We start from the raw sequence: 24,376 nt of genomic DNA on the forward strand, positions 1-24,376 counted from the left end.
CATGTTTTGGGGGGTATAATAACACGATTTTGATTTGGAATTCCAGTGAGAATCAAGAACTATGCCATTCCTCATACGGAATTTGGAAACAACTTCCAACTAAAAGAAACCAAAAACTAAATTGAATTTAAAGTTTAAAAAACCAAGCTTTATACAGTTTGCACGATTCAGTTGTATCCGGTCAACATTTATCCTTTGTAAGATCCAGAAATAAGTACCGGTGGATAAGAGGATAAATCACTTCCGGTTCCATCGTAGGACAGTTCTACACCAGAAAAGGAACACGATGACCAGCAAACCGGCCACTCTCCGCTGACAGGAACAAAGTAATAACAAGGAGGGTGAACCAGTCCCAAACACACACAGACACAATGTTCCAGTTCATCTTGTTACAAGACGTCGTCTTGTGACGACGACAACTAGACAGGAGAAAGAGGAAGAAAACACAGTAGATCCGATGACGACGACGACTTGGATGCTGCGTTTCTCTCGGCTCACCTCTCGTCTTCTATGGTGTGAGAGTTGTAGGTTTCGGGTTCGAGTCGTACAACATACAGCTGCAAGCAAGGATAAGCAGAGCTTTCTCTAGGGGTGGTGCGAACAAGGAAAAGGTCATAAAAAATAATTGAGATTGATTATACAATTTTATGCGATCATTTTTCCGCGTGTGACTTTTGCGCTTATACTTGGGGACTTTCTCGCGACTAGGAAATGAATCGCCCCTAGGATAAATTAGCAGATATTACGAGGAGGTTATCAAATCTGTAACCCAAGGGAAAGGAAAGTATCATTTTTGATTTTCGTTAGAGAACTCGAATTAAGTTATTGATGGTTATTCATGAAAACTCATCGAAATTGAAATGAAACGCATTTCAATGCCATTATCGATTTGAAACTTTCAGCAATTAATCTGCATTCGAATGTAATATAAGGTTTATTTTTGAATCAATGAAGTTCAATTCAATAAAGTTTCATAGATTTTAGATTTTGTTTTTATTTAATGCTTACCTTTTTATTTAGATGACATTCCCTCCCGCTGGTCATAACAAAAAAGGGTGTTTAAATATTGCCGTGAGAGTGAATTATAGTTGCACGATAGATCGATAATACTCGATTTCAATTCAGAGATACACAACAGAATCCTTAAAAAATTAAGAGTAATCTTGTAAAACATTTACAGTAAACACTAACATTTTAAAAAAGCATAATCATGGATTTTTGGCCTGTTTAACATGTCAGTGTTGATATTTACTTATTTTTTTGTTTATTTTGTTTTCAATGAGATTAGAAAGTTTAACGAAATATCAAGGGGCAGGAAACTCCTTTGAACTTTACCTATTATATTAATAAGTATACTAACTTTCGCTATTATATTAATACTTTCCCACCCTGAATATATACACCTTTAATAGAAATGTCATAACTGATGTATAGAAAAGTCAGATTTTTATTGTTGTTTTTGTTTACCGTCGACCGTCGTCGGTCGACCGTTGCCGCTTGCTGGTCTCACAAGCCAGGTTCCCATCCGATTCCCACCCAGGCTCTTCACGCCGAGAACGGGATGTGGCCAACTTTAAGCTCTGTTCCAAGTATCTAACAGGAAATACTCGCATATCGTTCAAACTCGCCAACTGGAAGCTTTAACTTTGCCATCTCCGGAGTACATGCGATTGCCGGAAGATGGATTCCGTTGTAGCTGGTTCTGTCCAGAACGGCATGACGGAATTTCTGCCAGCCGTTCCTCGAACGGCTATAATTCCAGTGCCAAAGGAACAGCCTCATGAGCGCAACAGTAGTAGGAGGAGAAGGAGGGTGACATTTTCTGAAGTGTTGTCATGCCACTGCAAGTGCCTGTCTGACGGTGGAAATTCCGACAATCGAGCCTGGTCGGGCACAGCGGCTAGCTCTAGCCAAACAAACGTGGCAAGCTGATGTGTCAAGAGTCCCTACCGAAGATGTTACACCAGACACGGTCAATTTGGAGATGGATGTTGAAGCCAGTCAACGTGCCCTGACATCTAAGGCAAACGAGCACGATAATGTGTTGAGGTCAAGGTTGAGGTCCAAATCAGGTCCACAAATATCGCAGCAGAAAATCTAGCCTAGACGAAACATCTCCCAACCCGCCCCTCGAACGGTCTTTGATTATAAAATTGTTTTATTATTCAATTGTGCTTGAAAATAAAGAATCGGCTTTGAACCTCGAGCTGGCCTGAAGCCGTCTACCATGGCCAATTCGTTCTCTTCATGGCCGGTTTGTCTCTCTGCTCTTCGCCACGAATTCCTGATGCTTCCTGGCCACCTTCCTCCCCCTTCAATTACGGTAAATCTCGCAGACGTCGGTTTGGCGGGAGTTCCAGGATGCTCAGTTTACTGAAAGCGGTTGCTGCTGTGGCCATGTCCTCGTGCACTTTCTCTTTGCGATGACTGATCAACGGATTCCTAAAAGATCCGGACAAGTTCCGTGAGAAGAAATATAAACCTATTTCAATCAGCTGATAAATGAAAACAACAACAATCCGCTTGCACTGTCAAAATCAAGGTGCTTCAAGTGTTGGTGAGAACTCATGGTTGACATTTCGTTAATATATTAAAAAGTATATTAAAACTTCGTTATTCTACCAAAATGTTCTTAATATTTTTGAAGTTTCCTCCCCCTTGATATTTCGAAATATCATTTTTTTGAAAATACAAATTAGGCCTATTTTAGATGTAAAACTCTATAACTCAGGAACAAAAATACCATACTTCAATATTTCTTAGACGATTTAATTTTATTACAATATTTCCTCAGAAATTTTCGCAGCTCTTGCAAGAATATAAATTGATGGCTTTTTCTCGAAATTGAAGAAAAATTTGTCATAACTTAAAAATTGATCACTTTTCTAAATAAATTTGTACAGTACTTTTAGACTGCAAATTCAGTTTTAAATCAAAAAATCATGCAAAATTAATGTTTTGCTTGAAATTCGTTTTTTTTTTTCAAAATTTCATAACTCGGTGGCAAACAAATAATAAAAATTAAGGTTTAAAAATGCAGATTAATTTTCGAATAATAAAAATTTATAGAACAAATTAATATTTTTTTAGATTGTAACTATTTTTCGGAAAAGTTCTAAGGGACCATCCATAAACCACGTGGACACTTTAGGGGGGGGGGGGGGGTAAGCGATTGTCCACGCTCCATACAAAAAAGATTTTTTTTGTATGGTCAATTGTCCACGAAGGGGGGGGGGGGGGTTGAGATTCCCATAAAAGTGTCCACGTGGTTTATGGATAGTCCCTAAACGATACCTAAAATTCAAACAATTATATCTTCCCATGCTACAGATTATCGAATATGCACATACCATTTTTGGATGCAAAATTGCTTTTTCGGTCCTCGGTTTTAGGTTTAGTGAAATAAATAAATAAAAATCACATGACATTCATTTCATAGCTTTTCCTTCATGCAATATTGTTAAATTGTAAGAAAAACGTGACTTAATCCACCTTTAAGTGGTTGGTGCCTTCCTCGCATTCTTGAAGTTAATACACTACACAGTGTCAAAAAAGTGTATAAATAAATCTTATTTTTATCAAAATAACTGAGATCCGGCCACAAAAAAAGTGTATTAAAACACTAAAGTACTTATAACTTTTGATGGGGTTGTCAGATCTTCAATCTTTTGGGCTTGTTGGAAATGCCTTTGGATTACCTTTCCAACGATGGGTCGCATGATAGACAACTTTTTTTTTCGGACAACTTTTTGATCAAAATATTTGAGATCCGGCTTCAAAAAATTGTATAATTAACACTTAAGTGATCATAACTGTTGATGGGTTTGTCAGATCTTCAATCTTTTAAACGCGTTGGAAAGGTCTTTCAGATACCTTTCTAACAATATATAGCATGACGGGTTTTCTTACAAAAACCACCCTTTTTACAATCTTCCGAAGTTTAGCTAAAATCGTTTTTTTAGCATAACTTTTGAAGTACTTTTCTAAACATCATAATAGTAACTAGAGTCTTGTGGGACTCCAAGACGGATCGAATGAGACCAAAACGGTCTAAATCGGTTCAGCCAGTCCGGAGATAATCGTGTACATATTTTTCGGTGCACGGACTTACAGACATACACACGCACAGACATTTGTTCAGAATTTGATTCTGAGTCGATAAGTATACTTGAAGGTGGGTCTACGAGGTCGAATATAGAAGTTCATTTTCCGAGTGATTTTATAGCCTTTCCTCATTGAACTGAGGAAGGCAAAAAGGTACTTAGTAAATATGAAATAACAAAATAATAAGAAAAAAAAAAGTTTAAATATATTTTTTTCAGTTTATTGCAATACATTTTGCAAAACAACATAATATGTTATTATTATAATTATATTTTAATAAGGCTTTTTTATCAAACTCGGTCCTTAGTAGGTCTCTGCACCGAAAAGGACCTTATAAAAATAAATTTAAAAATGGCTTTATTCACAAACAATTATAATTTACTTGAGCTACCATGCACCTCCACGCAAAACACATATTTCTACCGATAGCATATTTTGAATCGTAATAATTCTTAATTAGGAAGATGAAACAAAACTTTCTACAAAGAACTTTGTGATAATTTTTTTGTAAGAGGCCAATATGTACAACAAAATTTGAATGCCACAAAAGTGGTAAAATTTCTATAGTAAAAAACATCTTTCCATTTTTTTTATTCCGTAAGGCTATTAACTCTTGCTGATCAATAATATGTAAAAAATCTTTTGCTGACCTTTATCTTCACATTAACATTTGTCGATTAAGATTTTCACAAGCTTTTGATCAGTAAGAATATGATCTCAACTCGCTGGACCACCAAAGGTTTTGCCTTGTTTCATCCATCCAAACTATTTCATAAAAAACTGCAACAGGCAATTAAAAAAAATGAAAAGAAAAATTGCCAAAGAACATTTAAAAAGGCAAACCCGGAAAATAGCCAAAAAAATTAAAAGACAATGAATAAAAAATTGGCAATTACAAAAAAAAAACAAAAAAAGTAAATAATTATTGTCATTATACCGTACAAAGCCGCGAAAAGGGTCGGAAATACGATCATTAAATGCTCGATGAAAATACATAAACTCATTCCAATCCTATAATTTTCATTAAGTAATAATATCTGTTACTACAGCTGAAATTCCGATACAGTTCGTGTTCCTCTAAACCGCAGTTTCTCTCCCGCCAGAAAAGCCCAAATACACAAAGCATTTTCCCGTTTTCTCTCATACAAACACAAACACGTTTCTCCACTGAATCCCTTATCTTGTACAACATGTTCCCGATAAAAAACAATGGTCGGAAAACCTTCTCTCTTTCTCGCTCTTTCTCTCTCGCGTCAATTTCCCTCAAATGAAAAACGTTCACCCACTTGTTATGTTCTCTGACTTTTCCGAAACACAAACACACAAAGAGAGAGCGGGAGAGTTATTCGGTAAGAGAGCGATTTTACCGAACCAATCACCAGTAAGGCAGTCAGCAGCAGCAGCATCCCAGGCATCTCTGAATCGATTTTGCTCGCGCCTCAGTCAGGTGTAGACAGTGGACGGAAGCAGTTGGGTTTCTTGGAACGTCGGAACGTTGGCCTGTGGTTGGAGATTACTGGCACAAGCAGAAGAAGAAGAAGAGTGAGGTCCTGGATCATTCAAGTGTCTTCCAGTGTGTGTGAGTGAGTGTGGCAGTGCAAATTTTCCTGTGCAAGGTTGGGCCCGTTTTAGAGGAAAAATTTAGATTTTCTGTAGTTATTGGAGAAGATTTACTGGGATAATGGTCATTGAAGATCAAGTGATGGGTGCAAAAGTGGATTTCCATCGCTGAAAGATGCTGTACGAGAGATGAAAAAACGGTTTCTTCGCTCAGCTAACACCCATTTGTAGGGCCATATTCTGTGCTGCTGAAAAAAGTAAATTGAATTAAAGCGATCTCAGGAAAGGTCATGAAATTGAGCCCTCAAGTGTTATTTCTACGTGTTTTTGAAAATTTTCAGAGTGAATCTTTCAAAAGTGAAGTTAAGCACACAAAAAAACCCAACATTGAAGCACACCTCAAATGAGCAAGTTTAGCTTGGGTCCCAAAGTGAGATAATGGAAGCCCGCAGCATTCTCATGAAAAGTGTGTGAAAATTCCCGTCGCCGACCCTGGCGTGAACCACTTGAACTTTGCATCCCAAGAGGTGCAGAAAGAAAAAGAAGAAGAACACATCGAAATAGCGACTTTTCCACACCTTTTCGGAAACGGCGACACCAAAAGAAGCAACTCAAAAATAAAAGAGAAAAATTTTCGCACCAAATACCTCGGTGAGAGCGAGAAAAATCGGGAAAAATTACCTCCAGGTAAGATTTATCTCGCAGACTCCCAGCAAAGGGCAGCAGCAGCCCATCATCATCTCACCTTATTTTTTCTTCTTTTTGCCGTTCGTTTCGTCTTTATGGATTTGCTCTCCCCCCACCCCACCCAATCCCAAATCGAACCTTTGGGGGTTTTCTCGAGGGAATTTCGGTTGGGCAAGGCATGGTCGCACGGAACAGCCTAGTTTTTCCCGCATGGTTTTTCTTTTTGGAACTCCCCCAGTATGGGAGGGAAACACATTATCGTGATGATGCTGGGGGATGCTGCTGCTTTTTTCTTCTTCCTGGATTGGATGTGAGCTGAAATGGTTGTGTGTACCTTGAACCTGTGGTCAGACAAAAGCGCAGGATGATATAACCATTTAATTAGAGTGTGTGGAGATGAATGAAAGTGAAGGTTTTTGGAGCAGTAATGGTGTTTAGCAAGATTTAACAACTCTTGCAAATTAAGAATTTTTTTTTCAAACAGCAACATTTCTAACATAATTTCAAAATGATATCCAAATTAAATGTTATCTTATCCAAACTTGGGCTGAGCGAGTTGATTCCGAAGTTATTTTTTATTTAGGTCAAATTGGAATTGATAAAAAAAAATATTTCATGTTTTTCATATGTAACAAAGCTTGCCGCAACAATATATATCAAGGTTGATAATGATAAATAAAAGGTCCGAAAATAATAATTTCGAAAACTTGTTATTTTCAAAGGTTCAAAGGTTGGTCAAAATGTGAAGTGCTCTTCCATTTACTTGATACTTATTAAAAGTTTCCGGTGTGTTTTGTATTTGGCGCTCTAAAATTCTTTGTGTAAATATGGGTATTCGGCGCCGTCGCTCCGTGCCATACTTTCATACACTTAGGAGCCCAGGGCGGCGAAGTCCTTGTAGATAAAAAGGAAGACACTAGTGGTTGGTACTAGCAATGGTGGCCGACAGCTATAAAGTCAACTTCGTTTTCGTTTTGTATTTGGCACAACATTTATGGACAGCCTGTTTCTTTTAAAAAATTAAGCGGTGACTATTTGACAAAAGTTGTGATTGTTTAAAATTGGTTTTGCCAAATGTAATCATGATTTTGTGAAATCCAATGAAATTACTAATCCTACTACTAACCTACTACTATTACCCCAAATTTTTATCAACACTTCAATTTCATGACTCAAAAAGTTGCTTGTAATTTTGAAGACTGCATCTGTCTATACTAAGTACGGTCCCTTCAAACTTTTTGTTAGTTTAGGTGCTAATTTGATATTCGTATTTTCGGAAAATTAAACCCAACTGTCATTAATTTTATTTTAATCTTACCGTCAACTGTGGTGAATCGCAACCACAGTCTTAGTTTTCAAACTATTGCTCAAACAGTGTTTTTTTCAACTATGGATGCTATTGAGTTAAATTTAAGGATAACGATTTTTGTTTTCTAAATATCCGAGCAGACGGAAATAACTTGGGAATAACATTTTTTGATATTTGAAAATACTAGGCCAATAACATTTTATGTTATTTATAACAAGATTTGTTATTCTTCGTTATGATTTTTTTGTTATTTGATTGTTATTGTAATAACAGACTAATAACATTTTTAGTTATTCTTCGAACAAATCTTTGTTAATATTTTTTGTTGTTCTAACAACTAATCCGATCATCCCAATAACAATTGGCGGTATTCTTCCATAACAAAAAATGTTATTCCTCTGTTGTTTTGGCTTTCAGACCAATAACAATTTTTGTTATGATAACTTTAACTGTTATTAAACCCTTATGTAAAAATGATTTTTTCAAGAAGATTCCATAACATTTGTTGTTATTTTAACAATATTTGTTATTGAAATTGCATGAATTTTGTTATTACAGTCTGCCCGGGTAACTGATTTTTTATCGATTAATTTAGTTTTCCTGTTGTTTTACCTAGGTTATATGTCCCTATTTTGGACCTTATACCTAGTTCGGACCTATTAATTTGAATTAAAGTAGTTTATACTATTTCATTCAGGATTTTACTCAAATCAATGAATAGAAAATTTAAGCAAGATCGTTTTCTATCTTACTTGTTCAACAAATGTTAACAGTTATGATTATTTACAAAAAAAATCCGCGTAACAAAATTCACACCAATAATTGTGAATGTGTGGACTTAAGAATACCACAAGGACTTAAAATTTTGGACTTTCACTGAGGCCATTGCAAATTTTTACAGGTTCTTGTTTCTTTTTTCCCCTTCAAAATTTCCACAAAAAAATCAGGAAGCAAAAGAAATTATTGCTCAAAATTTTAATTTCAACAAAAAATCTATTAAAATCAGTTAAAAACTATTTTAAATACTTTATAAAAACTATTTTAAATACTTTATAAAATAGGCACTTTCAAGATTTGTAATTTTTTTGTATTTTGGACCATAAATTGGAAAAACGTTGAAAATACTTTCATAAATTTATTGATCTTTTGTTCACAGTGGCACTCCTGTAATAATTTTTAAAGCAGTTTGTGATACTTTTTGTTTTTTTTTAGTTTGAGTTTTGAATCTGAACTTTAAGGTTTTTTTTAAATATTATTTGTCCCTCCTCGACCTCGACAAAGGCCGTGGGACAAGTAAGTAACGTAATTCAAGTGATTTCAGCATGCTTCTGGAAAACTTTGTTTAAAATAAGGAAAATATATACAACAAGCGATTTATTGAAGATGCATTTTCTAGCACGCATTTTTTACTGTCATTCATTTATATAATTTTAATCTTTGCGGGTTAAAGTTTGACAAAGTTATGGAATCGGCATCGTTTAGCATATAAAATCAAAACACGAGGAATAAAAGAAAATATATCTTTTGAATCTAAAAAAACATCTTTCGGGTACATCCTTCACTTAAATTTTTAACATTTAAAAATATTATAAGGAGATTATAAACTTACATATCCCATCCGATATTAAATTTTGTGTTTTCAAGGCCTGAATGATAATCCAAATTTTGAAAATATTCTATCAGTAAAAACTGAGTTTACAGAAAAAACTATTTTTCACATGCTGTAAACCGGGGTGACGTTGATAGGATTTCAATTTATTGTTCGAATATTTTCCAACTGGTAAAGATAGTCTCAAAATTATTATTTTTTTTAAACATATACTGGGATAGGCCACACAAGGTCCATGCACTATTTTGAGATAAAAGTTTTTTAATAGTGTTTAAAAAAATAGTTACGTTGAAAATTGTTATTTAAATTCCGGGGTTACTTTGATAGTCATAGTTTTTCTTGTTAAAATCTTATTTCAAGTGTTCAATTTTTTTTTACAATTTAATTGGTGTTTATGCGACTTTAACAGTTCTGCTCCAGGATGTTACATTTGCAATTCAGAGATTTGGAGAACCTTTCAACTGAGATCAATTCATAAGCCTTTACAGGCAGGGTACATGTTTCTAAGTTTAGTTTTGCTAGCTGCGTGCTCTTTTGCGGAAATTAAATTTTGAGAAAAAACCCTAGAAAAAACCCTAGGCAAATTTTATTTTGGCGTCATATGTATTATCACTAAAGTTGCTTATATATTTGTTAAGAAAAAATATATATGTATTTAGTTAAGTTAATTAATAAGCTTTTAAACTAAATACATCTATATTTTAAGGTAAAATTGCTAAAAAGTTGAATAAGTTCATTTAGGCCGCTGCAAATATTTTTTGAAGTTTATGTCTTTTTGAAAAATATTTGCAACTGCCTTAAATTAGTTTTGTTTATAAAATTATCGATTCATATTGCATTATAAACTGAATTCCAAGCACGAATCAAAAGATTCCACAATCAAACAAACCAACTACATTAACGACCCCCATGTCTTTTGTGGTTTTTTTAAATTATGTTTCAAAAACATACAATATTTATTATTTACAAACTAATTTTACCTTCTCCTAGTTGAATGAATTCGTAAATACATTCCGTTTTCCAATTCGAACTCATACTATTTATCAACATTTTTTTCAATTATAGTTAACTAACTTTTTAAACTTTTCAAAATTTTATAAAAACTTCTTCTTGAAGTACTTTGGACACTTCTCTAACACGGTCAGTATGATTCCATACCATTCCGTGCGTATTTTACAATTATCTTCATTTTGCGGAAAAATCTCAAACCTATCAAAGTCACCCCGTTTTACGGTACTGATGGAGCTTCACTAAACTATATTTTACAAATAAACAGATCCAATGCTGTTTGTTGATACCCGATGGGGTTTCTTGGTTTCCAATATTTTTCTCCAGTCACGCAATGTCCCGATATTCATATTTGGCCTGTTTATATTAATGATGAAAAAATAGAATGTATTGAATTTCATCGCAACATTCTCTCAAACTTCCGCTATTCTTTACGTCCATCACTATGAACCCAAAATCAGTTTAAATCAACTTCTCGTTTTATCTTCTTCTTTTACCAAACGACGTTCTAGGTTCCTTAACTTGCATACATTTTCGGTGTAAACGCACTTTTAACGACTTACAAAGTGTCATTCTAGTTGAAACAACTTTTGGGAAGTTCGCATCATCCGCCACCGCGCGACCTATTCCCATTACAAGTGGGGCGTCTCTTGTCGTCCGGAAAAACGCGCGCCTCCCCATAACTCAGTGTTGCGGGTAATTTCCGGCATTCCAAAGGCGGCCACGACCCAACGAGAGAAGCCTTGGCGATTTTTTACGACTTCTGCCGCCGCCACCACCTTCCTGTGCGTGTGACGCTTTTTGACTCGACGAAGCTTTTGCCACAGTGTCGATGGTCCACCGACGGAAGCAGCCTCCAATCAAATATAATTTTAATGGCCCCTTCCGAAGTTCGCCTCTCGCAACGGTGCTAACTTTGAACATTTTCCCTCACTCTCTCTGTCGAGGCAATCTCTCTGAGTTTCCTGAATTCTCCCCGAAGAAAATCTTTCTCTTACCTACCACTAAGTGTGCGAGCGAGTGAGAAAATTGTCTCACTAGCTTTCTCTCACTCACACACAAAAGAGCTCCCTCATCCCAGCTGATCATCTCTCTCTGTGTGTGTATTTGTGTGGGGGAGGCTCCTCTAGTAACAAAGTTGCAGCCTCCGCGATTTTCACCATTCGTGCGTTTGATGGTGGAGTCTTTTTTCTCTCTGTTTTGCCTTTTTTTTAGTATATTTTTTACTCCCTGCTAGATTTGTGGAGTTTCTTCTTCACGGGATGGGTACGAGGGACTTTGTTTATCTGTGAGCGCGTTGAGTTTTTTCTTTACTTTTTTGTGTGTTAGTTGTATTTAAATGATTCGAATTTCAACGATTCTCTTGTTTGGCTCCGACCAATAAATAAAGATATAAAAGATTGCGTGATTTTTAATACTCCATTTTTTTTTATTTGTTGAAAAATGTTAAATATTTGAAGACATATCGCATTAATCAACGAAAAAAAGCTACAAAGATGAAGAAAACCTCAAATTTCAAATATGCTTGAAAATTCACATGTGGTGTAAAATAATTTACGAACAATTAAAATGGAATATTTAATTATTTATGGAAATAGAAATTTTAATTATTTATCAGTAGAGTTAATCTGCCAGAAATCAGAGTTTTATTTTAATTTTATTTTTTGTATTTTTTTAACAGACTTATACTTACTTTGCATCGATGGGTTGTCCATAAAAGTTTCAGTACAAAATTGATACCTACAGTATGTAAAAAAAGTATTTACACCCCTTGGGCACTATGCACATTTTGTGATGAAACATGTAAACAATTTAAAGTTTGACAGAAACCTAGTACTACGTTTTGTTCAGAAACTCATGCCGAACATTTTGCTATAAAAAGCTCATAAAAAGATGATTACTATTACAGAAATCAAAAAAGGTGCAAAAAAAGTGTGTACACCTTTTGAAAAATTAACATAAATAATGTTATTTGTTGACAAATCACCATTAATCCAGTCTCACAACTCCAAATAGGCATCCTTGACTGATTAAAAAAATAAATTTGGATTGAATATAAAGTTTACTAACTACTTAGTATAAAAGATTATATAACTCTGGAAATTCTATATAAAACTTATCTAAACTAAATTTTGCAAATTTTTAATTCAACTAAATGTCAATATATTACCATAGAATTGCTAAATAAACATTTTGGAGTGGGTATAACACCGTTTGAGGGTCTTTGTATCGCTAGAATAGATTAAAAAATATTTCCCGTTTCCCGGGATTTTTATAAATTTCCCGGGAATTCCCGAAATACAAGCGGAAGTATACATTTTCCCACCTTTTTGGCACCAATATTTTAAATTATACAAAAAATAATAATTAGAAAACCTGATTTAATTTATTTATTTCAATCTACTGTTCATATTGAACTAATCAGATTGTCTGTAAATTTCATGTCAAGGTTTAATTCAGATAATATTTATTTTTGAAGCATTCACAACCAGGAATATTTTTTGCTTACATGTTGGGCAACAAAAATTACGCTATTATGAAATGAATATTAACTATTTTATTTTTGACAACCTATTTTGACGAATTTTTTTGTTATATAATTTGAATATAAGATATTTACCTCTTCCGGCCAAGATTAAATTTTTGAGATTTTTCAACAATTTTGATTACCTTGGCCAAATTGGATGAAAATTGAGTTGATATAATTACATTTTTCAAAAAGGGTTGTGCGAAACGAAATTGTTTAAAAGTATTCGAGAAATTACAGTTTGAAGTTATAAATTTATGAACCACGTGAGCTACCAAGGGCGTAAGAGGGTTTAAAATAGACATCACACCGTCTTTTCAGACTGAATTTACTAACTAAACGGGACAAACACAGAACACCCAGAGGAGGTGGGCGGAAATCGAACCCGGGCCTCTTGGCACACATGAGGGATCGGCAGCCAAAGCCGCTAACCACCGCGCCACGAAATGAAATGAAAAAAAAAATCGTTTAATTTCAACCACTTCTACACTATAAAAAATACTTAATTTAAAAAAAATCTAAAATCATTCTATAAATGAAACCATGAAAAATCGTTAAAAAAACAACTTAGTATAATATCAAATTAACCCAAAGAATGCAACCATATTTCAAAAACTCGCTTCATATATTTAAAATCATTGAGTTGTGATTTCATGAAATAGTGTTTCAAGTTAAAAAGCGCTAGAAATTAGGTTTTTAATTCAATGATTATCTATTTATTCACATGTTGAAAAAACTTGTTTCGGTATAAGTTATTTGCCGTGATAAACATTATTTCTGCATGATTTTTTTTTTTCATTTAAATTTTATGGTCACTGAGGCAAATTTAAAAGCAATTTTATGTTGTGGAGCATAAATTTTCACTGTTCAAACACATTGATTAAAAAATACAACTTCTCAAAAAAAAATACTAATTATATTTTTTTCGAATTGATACGATTTAAAGACAGTATCAAAAACTAGAATATTTATATATTTTTTCAAAGTTGGATGATTTTTCACAAGCAGTCAAGCCATTAATTGATCCTAACACTTTTTATGACCATTAAAGTTACTGTTCTATACAATTGTGTTGCAAAATATTGATCAGAAACAGGATCAGAATAATTTTCGTTGAGTTTCAAATTTCCCGGGAATTCCCGGGATTTCCCGGGAAATTTGTTGAAAATTTCCCGTTTCCCGGGAATTTTGAAACCCCGGGAAATTGGACGCTCTAATTTCTTTCGATACAAAGACCCTCAAAACGGTGTTATACCCACTCCAAAATGTTTATTTAGCAATTCTATGATATTTTTTTTACATTCAGTTGAATTAAAAGTTTGCAAAATTTAGTTTAGATAAGTTTTATATAGAATTTACAGAGTTATATAAACTTTTATACTAAGTAGTTAGTAAACTTTATATTCAATCCGAATTATTTTTTTAATCAGTCAAGGATGCCTATTTGGAATTCGTAGACTGGATTAATGGTGATTTGTCAACAAATAACTTTATTTGTGTTAATTTTTCGAAAGGTGTACAAACTTTTTTTGCACCTTTTTTTATTTTCGTAATAGTATTTGTTATATAACCTTTTATAGAAATCATCTTTTCATGAGCTTTTTGTAGCAAAATGTTCGGCATGAGTTTCTGAACAAAACGTAGTACTAGGTTTCTGTCAAAATTTAAATTGTTTACATGTTTTATCACAACTTGTGCATAGTGCCCAAGGGGTGTAAATACTTTTTTTACATACTGTATGTACCCATAAGAAAAATATAAAATATTCGAAAATATGTATCTGACAGGGATGGAAAAATCGCAAAGTTTATTTTTTGCTTGTGAACTTTCTCCATCCGCGAGAGAGAGAGAGAGAAAGAGAGAGAGAGAGAGAAAGAGAGAGAGAGAGAGAGAAAGAGAGAGAGAGAAAGAAAAAGAGAGAGAGATAGAGAGAGAGAGAGAGAGAGAGAGAGAGAGAGAGAGAGAGAAAGGTGGCGAAACACGCAAAAGAAAATAGCTCCCGAACTTCTCGACGAAAATGAATCAGTCGAAGATTTTTTTTGTCAATCTCAATGTTAGCACCAATAAAATTCTTTTATTTCGTTTTGTTTACAAACATTATTCATCTACGAAAAGTGACATATCATTTTCCGACGTTATACCTGAGAGTGTAGTAGTGAAATTGATATTCCACTGAATAATCAAGATGATGATTTTTTGAGACTTCTTTTACTGATCTTTCGGGCGCGAGAGAGAATTTTTCCTTTGGTGAGCGTCAGAAATTTGGGCTGATGCAAATATAAAATAAAACGTTAAAAAAGTATATTTACAACTTTATAAAAAACAACCAAATCACTATAATCGCTGATTGAACATATACATACTATTAAATAAGGGGGAACTAAATACTTTTTACCAAATTCAGTTTCAGTCATGCAAAAGCATTTAGTTAGATTATCATAAAGTATGCATTTTTGATTTGAAAAGTAGTAATTTCGTTACATGTAACTCTTTTTGGCTTTTTTCAAGTTTTTGTCCCCCTCCCCTTCAAAATGTTCCCTTACAAAAATCTGGGCAAAAAATATAATTTCCATTGAAAAAAAATTGTAAAGTTTTTTGTAAACTTTGTAGAAAGCACTGAACACAGAAAAAAGTTAAATTTTAGTAGGTTAAAAATTTGATTAAAAAAATATCTAGAAAAACTGATGCAAATTCACCAGTTCCTAATACAATATTACATGTAATATTGCATCAGGAACTGGTGAATTTATTTATGTTTATTTATTTGACACAAAATGTGTCACCATTTCCTGACGAATATTACCACCATTTATTCTATGCATAATATTTTTTCTTTTAATAAACTTTGAATTTTGGGATCACAGACGAAAAATTAAAAAATATACATTCATAAAATCATGAATGTTTTGCAACTTTTTATAGTAGCATAATCGTAAAGGTGTTGAACACATTTTGTGATACCTTTCGCTTTTTTGAATTTTGAAATTTAGTTTTTGTTGACTATAGAGCCGATGGAAATTTTTTTTTAATAAAATTTGTAGCAGCATAATTTGATTGGATTTCTAATAAATATATTCAAATAAATAAAAAAGTTAATATCAGAATGATGTTGTAGTTTTACACAGTTGTTTGGTTAAATTTATTCATTGATCAAATTTTCAAAATCAATCTCTGTCAGAACAAATGAGTATATTTTACTCAAAACTTTGTAGTAAGTAGATTAATTTGCATCATTTTTGTTTCTACTTATACATTAAATTATAAACAGTTGTTTTTAGTTCTACCAGTATTTTGAAATAATTTTAAGATTTTTCAAGTAGTTAAAATCATGAACGATAATTTTCACGCAATTCAAATCATTTTTCAGTCAGCCATTTGACCTTCAAAATGGCATGTTATAAAGAACAATCTAGTTAAACATAAAAAATGCCTGTTATTTTCGTCCAGTAAATTTACGAGTCGCAAACAGATTTACACGTTAGCTCCCTTATTATGCTGGGGTATTATTAGCTTTCGTAGGAAGTCTCTCGTCAGCAAAAACAAACGTAAATTTATTGTTTGTAGTTCCATCCCCCGCAAGTTATTTCCGTAGCACTGCATTAACGCCAATCATTAGCAGGTGCCATTCTTCTTCTGGGAAAAATCGGTTGTTTACCCAGTGTCCGTCATCGATCTACCAAGGTTGTTTATTTCAGCGTGGTCTTGAAATTACGAAAACCATTCTCTTTACAGCGAAATATGGGTTTATGATTGAGTGAAGTTAATTAAAGCGTTTAAAAATAAACTGAAAATTTTGCTAGCACTCAATCGTATCTCACTTATTTAGTTCGGAAAATTTCCACATCTTAAATCAACTCCAACTAAAGCAAAACTCTCCTCGTCCATCATCGTCCAACATCATAACCCGTATAGATGGAAGCAATTTCCACATACTTGATATTTTCGCATCCCCTTGTGCCACGTGGGGAGACCCATCAGGCACACGTGCCACCCTTTTTTTCTCTCTCCTATCTCTGCAATAATCACGTTGATGGTGATATGCGCAGAAAAGTGTCTCTGCTAGTAGTATGGAGTCGTTCGGTGAAGATGAAAACTTTCTGCCTGGGCCCATCATCAGTTTGCTCTCCATGGCGTAGGGAGGATGTTTATTTTCGGAACGACACAGCCCAAAAGCTTCCGGTTTTGCTTCCTTCATGGGATGGTCTCGCACTTTTGATGGTCCTTCGTCGAGAGCAGGCTTTCTTGACAAATTCGCTGCCGTCGTTTCTTCAACTTTCATGCATATTCTGTGTTACGCTAAATTTCTCGAAATTGTTTTTGTTTGTTTGGGAAACTTAATTATATGCCAAACTTATTAAGTTTGAGTTATTATGCAATACTTAGGCATTGTGCGTCTCCTTTGAATTGTGCAATGAAGCTAGTTTTAATGGAGACGGACTATATCTATTTTGTATCGTTTTTTTTTTTCATCGAAAGAAAGATATTAGTCCGATTGCTGTAAAAGTGACAAAAAACAAATGTGATAGTTATGCTTTTCTGGCTTGTAGATTTTAAATTGCATATACATACTTTTAAAACTGGTAATGTAATGATATTAAACTTATTTACATATAATAATTAAATAAAATTGGAAATTGTTGAGTTATTGATTTGGATTTATTTGGAAATTTCCTTTTTTTTACGACCATTTGTATTTCGACCATCATTATTTCGTCCATAAAATTCTTCGTACAGTTTTGGCAGCAATACTATAAAAAACTTGTAGTCATCATGGTCGTGGTCATGACTTCTTAAGGCAGGGGTGCTCAAAGTTTTTTGATGACGAGCCAAATTTGAAGCTCAAAAGTGGATGCAGGCCAAATGTAGAAAATGAAAAAAACGAAATTTCGTAATTTTAATTTAAAGGACTTAAAAATACATTTTAAGCTAAAGTTTTTAAAAATGTCAGTTATTTTTAAACATTTTCGTCTTTCTAAAACAGAAAACAGAAAATGACAGTTTTTCAAACACTTTTGTAGATTTTATGGTTTAAGGTGTATGAAAACATTAGTATTAAATTGAGTACACTTATGCTTTAATTAAAATTTTAAAGTTTTTTTTAATATTTTGAAAATGGTGACATAAATTCGAAATTAAAATATTAAACGGCATAATTTTATCATTAAATAAAATATAACTACACAGCTAAAAAAGTAGTAATACAGCTGCGTGAAAAAGGCCTGGGTGTAAAATAAATGTTGCATTATTTTATGCAATTTTATGTGATTTTACACCCTGAAATATGTAGCCCATCAGTATGGGAAACCTTCTTGACCGAAATGTCAAGCTCAATTATGCGTTTATTCTTACAGCTTTTCATCGGTCTGATGGCCGAGTGGGCTAAGGCGCCAGTCCTTACTGTTGGTGCTGGGTTTGAACCTCGTCGGTTGCAACATTTTTTTGTGTTTGTAAAAAATGTACATGCAGTGTGTAATATTAAGTGTTTATTTTGACGAAGGTGATGTGCATGCTTTTGCATGCGATTTTACCATCGGATTTTTTGCTGTGTACACATCAAAAAATAATGTAAATTTGGAAGGTGTAATTTTGGAAGGTAGAAAATTAACTCTTTTATGGTGTAATTTTACCACAATTTAGACTGAAAAAGTGACATTACACCTGAAAAGTGGTAAAATTACTCATTTTCAGAGGTAAAATTACACATTTTGTCTGACATAAAAGATGTACCCCTTCCCAGATGTAATATAACCATGATTTTTTTTCTGTGTAATGCAAAATCCTTGTGAAATTATTTTCCAACAATTATTCCTCCGATTTCAATAAATTTAGGCAATCAGATTCGTTATCCAACTGTCATGAGATCGAATCCCGAGATGGAAGGTTTCTGTGGTTTCTAAGTGCAAGGTTAGTTCGAGGCTCAGTTCCTAAAAAGGGACATTATGACTTTTGAATCATGAAATACTTTTATTTTTGCTATTATCACAGTTTTTTGCATAAGTCAAATTTGAATTTGAATTAAGTGAAATTTGATTTCAATTAGAAAGATTTTGAACGAAATATTTTTGTCGTATAATGGGGACCAAAATATGGATAAATCATTAATTTTATATAAACAAAAAAAAATAAAAAATATATTTGCATGTTTTTTTATGATAAACCTTCTTTTTAAAAATTATAAAATCACTTTACTTATAAGATCAAAGGGTCATTTACATGATCAAAATGGGTCAGCAGACTACGAAAAATCAACTCCCATGCTTTGTTCACCCCCCTTCCTTAACCCCTTCATGCCTAAATTCTCGAAAACATATTTTTTAAGTTAGTGATGGGAAAATGATCCTGAGGACCATACGAAAATTATAGGCTGCATTAGAAAAATTTTAATTTTGGGGTCACCTCTGGAGTATGTTTTTAAAAAAGGTTCAATGAACAAAATTTTCAGTTTTTGCATTTTGGATGTTTTTGAACCTAAACCTAAACAATAAAAAAAACATATTTTTTTTATTGGGCCTTTTCATTTCATTTATTTTTTAGAGTGTATCTTTTTTTTGCTGATTTTTTTTGTGTATTGACACAGAAAAAATGATGATAATATTCATCAGGGAATGGTGACAGATTGTGTGTCAAAAAAAATTGTAGTATTACATCAGGAATTGGTGAATTTTCTTCAGTTTCTGGTGAATTTTCATCTGGTTCACATTTTTACACCTTTTTTAGGTAAAATAACTCAAAAGGAGGTAATATTCAATCAACTAAATTATCAACCTTAATCAACATTCAACTTTTTTTTTGCTGCGTACCTAGAACATTCGAAATAGGGGAACTATACCCTTTTTCAGCCTATTTCTATTATCGGTTTATCAGCACTTTGATCATGAATTACAGCTTCCATAAAGTGTTTTGACTGTTCCAAAGTAATAAATAGCTCAAATAAAAGTGAGCAAGCAACTCTCCATTGTTGATACATTTGAAAATGTTGATTTAATAGCGGAAAACGGACAAAGTGATGAGAATTGGTCGAGCGGCTTAGAGTGATTAAAATGGGTATATTTCCCCTAGATAAGAAAACACGTTTTCAAGATCAAGATTTTCAATATTTTGGTTTTAGGTCTTATAGAAAGTGGGGAAAGAAAGTTTGAAGTCGCGAAGAACATCTCTTCGGTACATTTCTGTACTGTGAAAAAACGCAAAAGTCTAGACAAATTACAAATTAGTCTTTTTCATAAATAAATGTCGGCCAATCGTGCAAACTTGTCATTCTACGAAATCACACTTTAATGGCTTTGCTGCTCCCTAAGCCATCTGGCCCGTTTCGCCGGATACACCGGTTGAGCTCATTACGCCGCGTGTAAACACAGCCCAAAATATCGGGCCAGCCAAATTGTGCGCGCCTGTCAGTCAAAAAACAATTTGCTAAAATAAACAACTAGATAAACACAAGCAGGCGTCGCCGCCGTGCACGCACAGATTTGAAATTCACACGCAGAAAAAAAAGTATTTAAAAGCCGCGATAAACATAAATCTGCGCGACGGAAACCAAGTCTGCACACGCGGTTGACAGGTGTCAAACGATTTCCTTTCGTTGCACAAGTCGCTTGCAATTTGTGCGTGCCAATGTGTGTGTGTGTGTGTAGGTGTGCTGTCTGTGGTCTGCACTTAAACATAGCAAGCGTCTCAAATCGTGGTTTGCCCCGTGGAATATTTGATGACGTCGTCGTCCGTCAGTCGACACGAACCGACCCAAGTTGGCCACGGTCTGTCAGCTGGCTGGCTGGCTTAGTCTGGTGGTTGTGGTTGTTTGGGGAGAAAGGAAGGGGGTGGAAGTGGGAGGTGGTAGTGACGCTTCTATCTGGCATGACGCCAAAGAGTCTGCCGCGGTTTTTTCGCGGCCTGCTGAGTGCCTTTTCGATTTATTTTATGTTTTTTTTTGGTTCCTACAGATAGAAAAAAAAATCATTGGGAAACGAGGGAAACGTGGAATGTGAATGGTAACGATGGTGAATGAAATTCTGATTTGTTACTATGAATATTACTAAAGTGAAATGGATCAGTGTATCAGTCGTCAAGTGAGTCGTAGTGGTGCTCTGCATCGTAGTCTCGTGCGGTCCCGTTTAGTGCAATAAAAATCGCCGAAAATCCGTTCGATCGCGACCGTGTGTGGTACCTGCCGAATCAGGTCGTGACCGGGAACCTTTTTCGAGTGTTGTCCTGACGCGGGAATCTGTGACCAAGCGAAAAAGTGGCCACAAAGTTTTGGTTCCCCGCGAGTGTAAACAAAGTGATCAGTGAAGTGGTGGCATCATCGGCGCAAGAAGGGTCATCGTCGTCATCACCCTTTGTGCTACAAGCAAGCCACACAGTCGAGTGCCCCGATCGGGTCGCGCGCGAAGTGCGTCACATAGACGAACATTGAAGACGCGACACACATATTTCTCGAGCGTTGGTCGTCGAAAAAATGTGGAAGTTTTTGAGAAAAAGTGAAGTGCACGGAAAAGAGCGAGCAAGCGTAGTAACTGCGGCGACAAGGCTACAGCTGGCCTTGCAGCGTAGGTGGTAGTCCACCGCGAGGCTAGGGCTCCTTAGGCTAGCCACTTATGGAGCCCGAAAGTGGAATGAGGGCTACTGAAACCGCAAGAAGGAAAACAGACTGGAGAAATGGAACAACCCTTGGCATGAAAACACGGACACGAATCGGAACTTGGAATGTACTGACGCTTGCCCAGGCGGGTAAGTTGGAAACGCTAGGGAGGGAGGCAGTTCGGCTCAAGCTAGAAATCTTGGGTCTGAGCGAAGTCCGTTGGCCGGACTCAGCAGAGCACAAGATGCCTACCGGGCAGGTTCTGCTGTACTCTGGCTTGCGAAGCGAAAACGCTCAACGTGCCAACCGGGTACGGGGAGTAGGCTTCCTGTTGAGCCCAAATGCACATTCGGCGCTCATTACGTGGAAGCCAATAAACGAGCGGATAATCGTGGCTAGATTCAGGACGCGGGTCAGAAACCTGACCTTCGTTCAAGTTTACGCGCCGACGGATGCTGCCGACTTGCAGGAAAAGGAGGAGTTTTACAGTCAACTGAGCGGAGTTGTCAACGAGATCCCGAAGGGTGACATCCGAATCTACGCAGGCGACTTCAACGCGAAGATAGGCTCTGACAACACAGACCTGGAGCGCATCATGGGGCCCCATGGTCTTGGAGAAATGAGCGAGAACGGTGAGCTGTTTACAGAGTTCTGTGGGAACCAAGACATGGTGATTGGGGGATCGCTCTTTCCCCATCGCTCAGTGCACAAAGTCACGTGGGTGTCACGTGATGGAAAAACGGAGAATCAGATTGACCACATCTGCATCAGCCGCAAGTGGAGAAGAAGCCTGCTTGATGTGCGGAATATGCGCAGCGCCGACATTGCATCCGACCACCACCTCGTTGTCGGCGAAATACGACTACGGGTAGCGCGTGTCGTACGGCAAGAGGAGAAAGTCGGTTGTAGGTTCAACGTGCAACGTCTGTCGAATCCCGAAGTAGCCAGGGCTTTTGTCGGCGAGCTCCAAGCCCGAGCCTTGGAGATTCCGGACAGCACTGTTGAAGAGGAATGGCAGTTCATCAAGGACGCCTTCGCTGTTACCGGCGAGAATACTCTGGGAATGCTGCGAACTCAGAGGAAGGAGTGGATTTCGGATGCCACCTGGGATAAGATAGAGGAGAGGAAGCAGGCTAAGGCTGCCATTGTTAGCGCAAGGACGAGAGCGACGAAGGCACGTACCCGCCAAACGTACGCCGAACTGGAAAAGGCTGTTAAGCGCTCTTGCAGGCGGGACAAGAGAGCCTGGACGGATTCCCTTGCCGACGAGGGAGAGAAAGCTGCTAACAATGGCGACATGCGCCTCCTCTACGACATTTCGCGACGTTTGTGTGGTGCCAGGACGAATACGCGCATTCCGGTGAAAGACAGGAGCGGTCAGCTGATTACCGATCCAGCTGATCAGCTTAAACGATGGTTCGAGCATTTTGAGCAGCTGCTACAAATCTCGCATCCACGTCCAAGCCCTCAGTACCATCCGCAAAATGTTAGGCGGATCAACCGGGTGAACTCAAGTCCACCTACGCTGAGGGAGATTGAGGAAGCCGTGAAAGGTATGAAGTCTGGAAAAGCGCCAGGGATAGATCGGATCTCCGCAGAAATGCTCAAAGCTGACGCTCATTTGTCAGCTCGGATGCTGCATCGGCTTTTCAGCAAAATCTGGGACACCGCGACTTTTCCGGTCGACTGGATGCAGGGCATTTTGGTGAAGGTTCCCAAAAAGGGTGACCTCACCAACTGCGACAACTGGCGTGGCATCACACTGCTGTGCATAGCTCTGAAGGTCCTATGCAAAGTGATCTTGTGCAGGATCAAATCGAAGATCGACGAGTCTCTTCGACGGCAGCAAGCAGGGTTCCGCAGTGGCCGATCATGCGTGGATCACATTGTGACACTCCGTGTCATCCTCGAACAGGTCAACGAATTCCAGGATTCTCTCCATCTGGTCTTCGTTGATTATGAAAAAGCGTTTGACCGTCTCGACCACGAAAACCTGTGGGAAGCCCTTGGGCGCAAGGGGGTCCCAGAGAGGATCATCAACCTCATCAAGGCACAGTACGAGGCTTTCGTTTGCCGTGTTGTGCATAACGGAGTCTTGTCGGACCCAATCCGGGTGGTAGCTGGGGTGAGGCAAGGATGCATCCTGTCGCCGTTACTGTTCCTCATCGTCATCGATGAGGTGTTAGCTGGAGCGTTGGACCGTGTGCAAAACCGTGGGCTGCTTTGGCAGCCGATTAGGATGGAGCATCTCAACGACCTCGACTTTGCGGATGACATTGTGCTGTTCTCGCAGAGAGGAAACGACATGCAGAACAAGCTGGACGACCTAGCTGCATGCTCCTCGGCGGCGGGTCTGAAAGTCAATGTCTCCAAGACCAAGTCGATGGCAGTGAACACGGAACGCGCTCAAGGCTTCACGGTAGCTGGTGAAAACGTTGAGAAGGTCGACACTTTCCAGTACCTTGGTAGCCAGATTGCGCCTGATGGTGGTACCAAGCTCGACATATCCACGCGGATCAAGAAGGCCAGAGGTGCTTTCGCGGGTCTGCGCACCTTGTGGCGATCAAACCAAGTCAGCTTGCGCACAAAACTACGGATCTTCAGCTCGAACGTCAAGTCGGTGTTGCTCTACGGGAGTGAGACCTGGTGCGTATCGAGCCAGAACACGTCGAAGCTACAAGTCTTTGTGAACCGCTGCCTACGCAATATCCTTCGCGCCTGGTGGCCCCGAAACTGGGTATCGAATGCGGAGTTGCATCGGCGGTGTCAGCAGAGGCCCATTCACGTTGAGATCCGAGAGCGCAAGTGGAGATGGATCGGCCACACGCTACGGAAGGATGCGCACGAGATCTGCCGAGAAGCGCTGGACTGGAACCCTCAAGGACAACGCGGTCGGGGCAGACCTAGAGGCTCATGGCGGAGAAGCCTCTACCAAGAAATCAGTGCTGTTGACGGGACGTTAAGCTGGCGCCAAGTGAAGGCGAAAGCAGAGAA

General features: G+C 36.9%; 1 protein-coding gene across 21 annotated transcripts in view; it reads left to right on the top strand.

Moving 5' to 3' along the window:
• The first annotated feature begins 5,551 nt into the window (after positions 1 to 5,551).
• Positions 5,552 to 24,376, top strand: part of LOC120414134 (glutamate-gated chloride channel) — a 115,596-nt gene continuing 96,771 nt past the window's right edge. For all 21 annotated transcript variants that reach the window (XM_039575184.2, XM_039575255.2, XM_039575330.2 and 18 more), the window contains exon 1: positions 5,552 to 6,351. The gene's annotated coding sequence lies outside the window, so the exon portion shown is untranslated. The remainder of the gene's footprint in view (positions 6,352 to 24,376) is intronic.

Source organism: Culex pipiens, chromosome 3 (genome assembly GCF_016801865.2).
Source record: "Culex pipiens pallens isolate TS chromosome 3, TS_CPP_V2, whole genome shotgun sequence".
Lineage (NCBI taxonomy): Eukaryota > Metazoa > Arthropoda > Insecta > Diptera > Culicidae > Culex > Culex pipiens.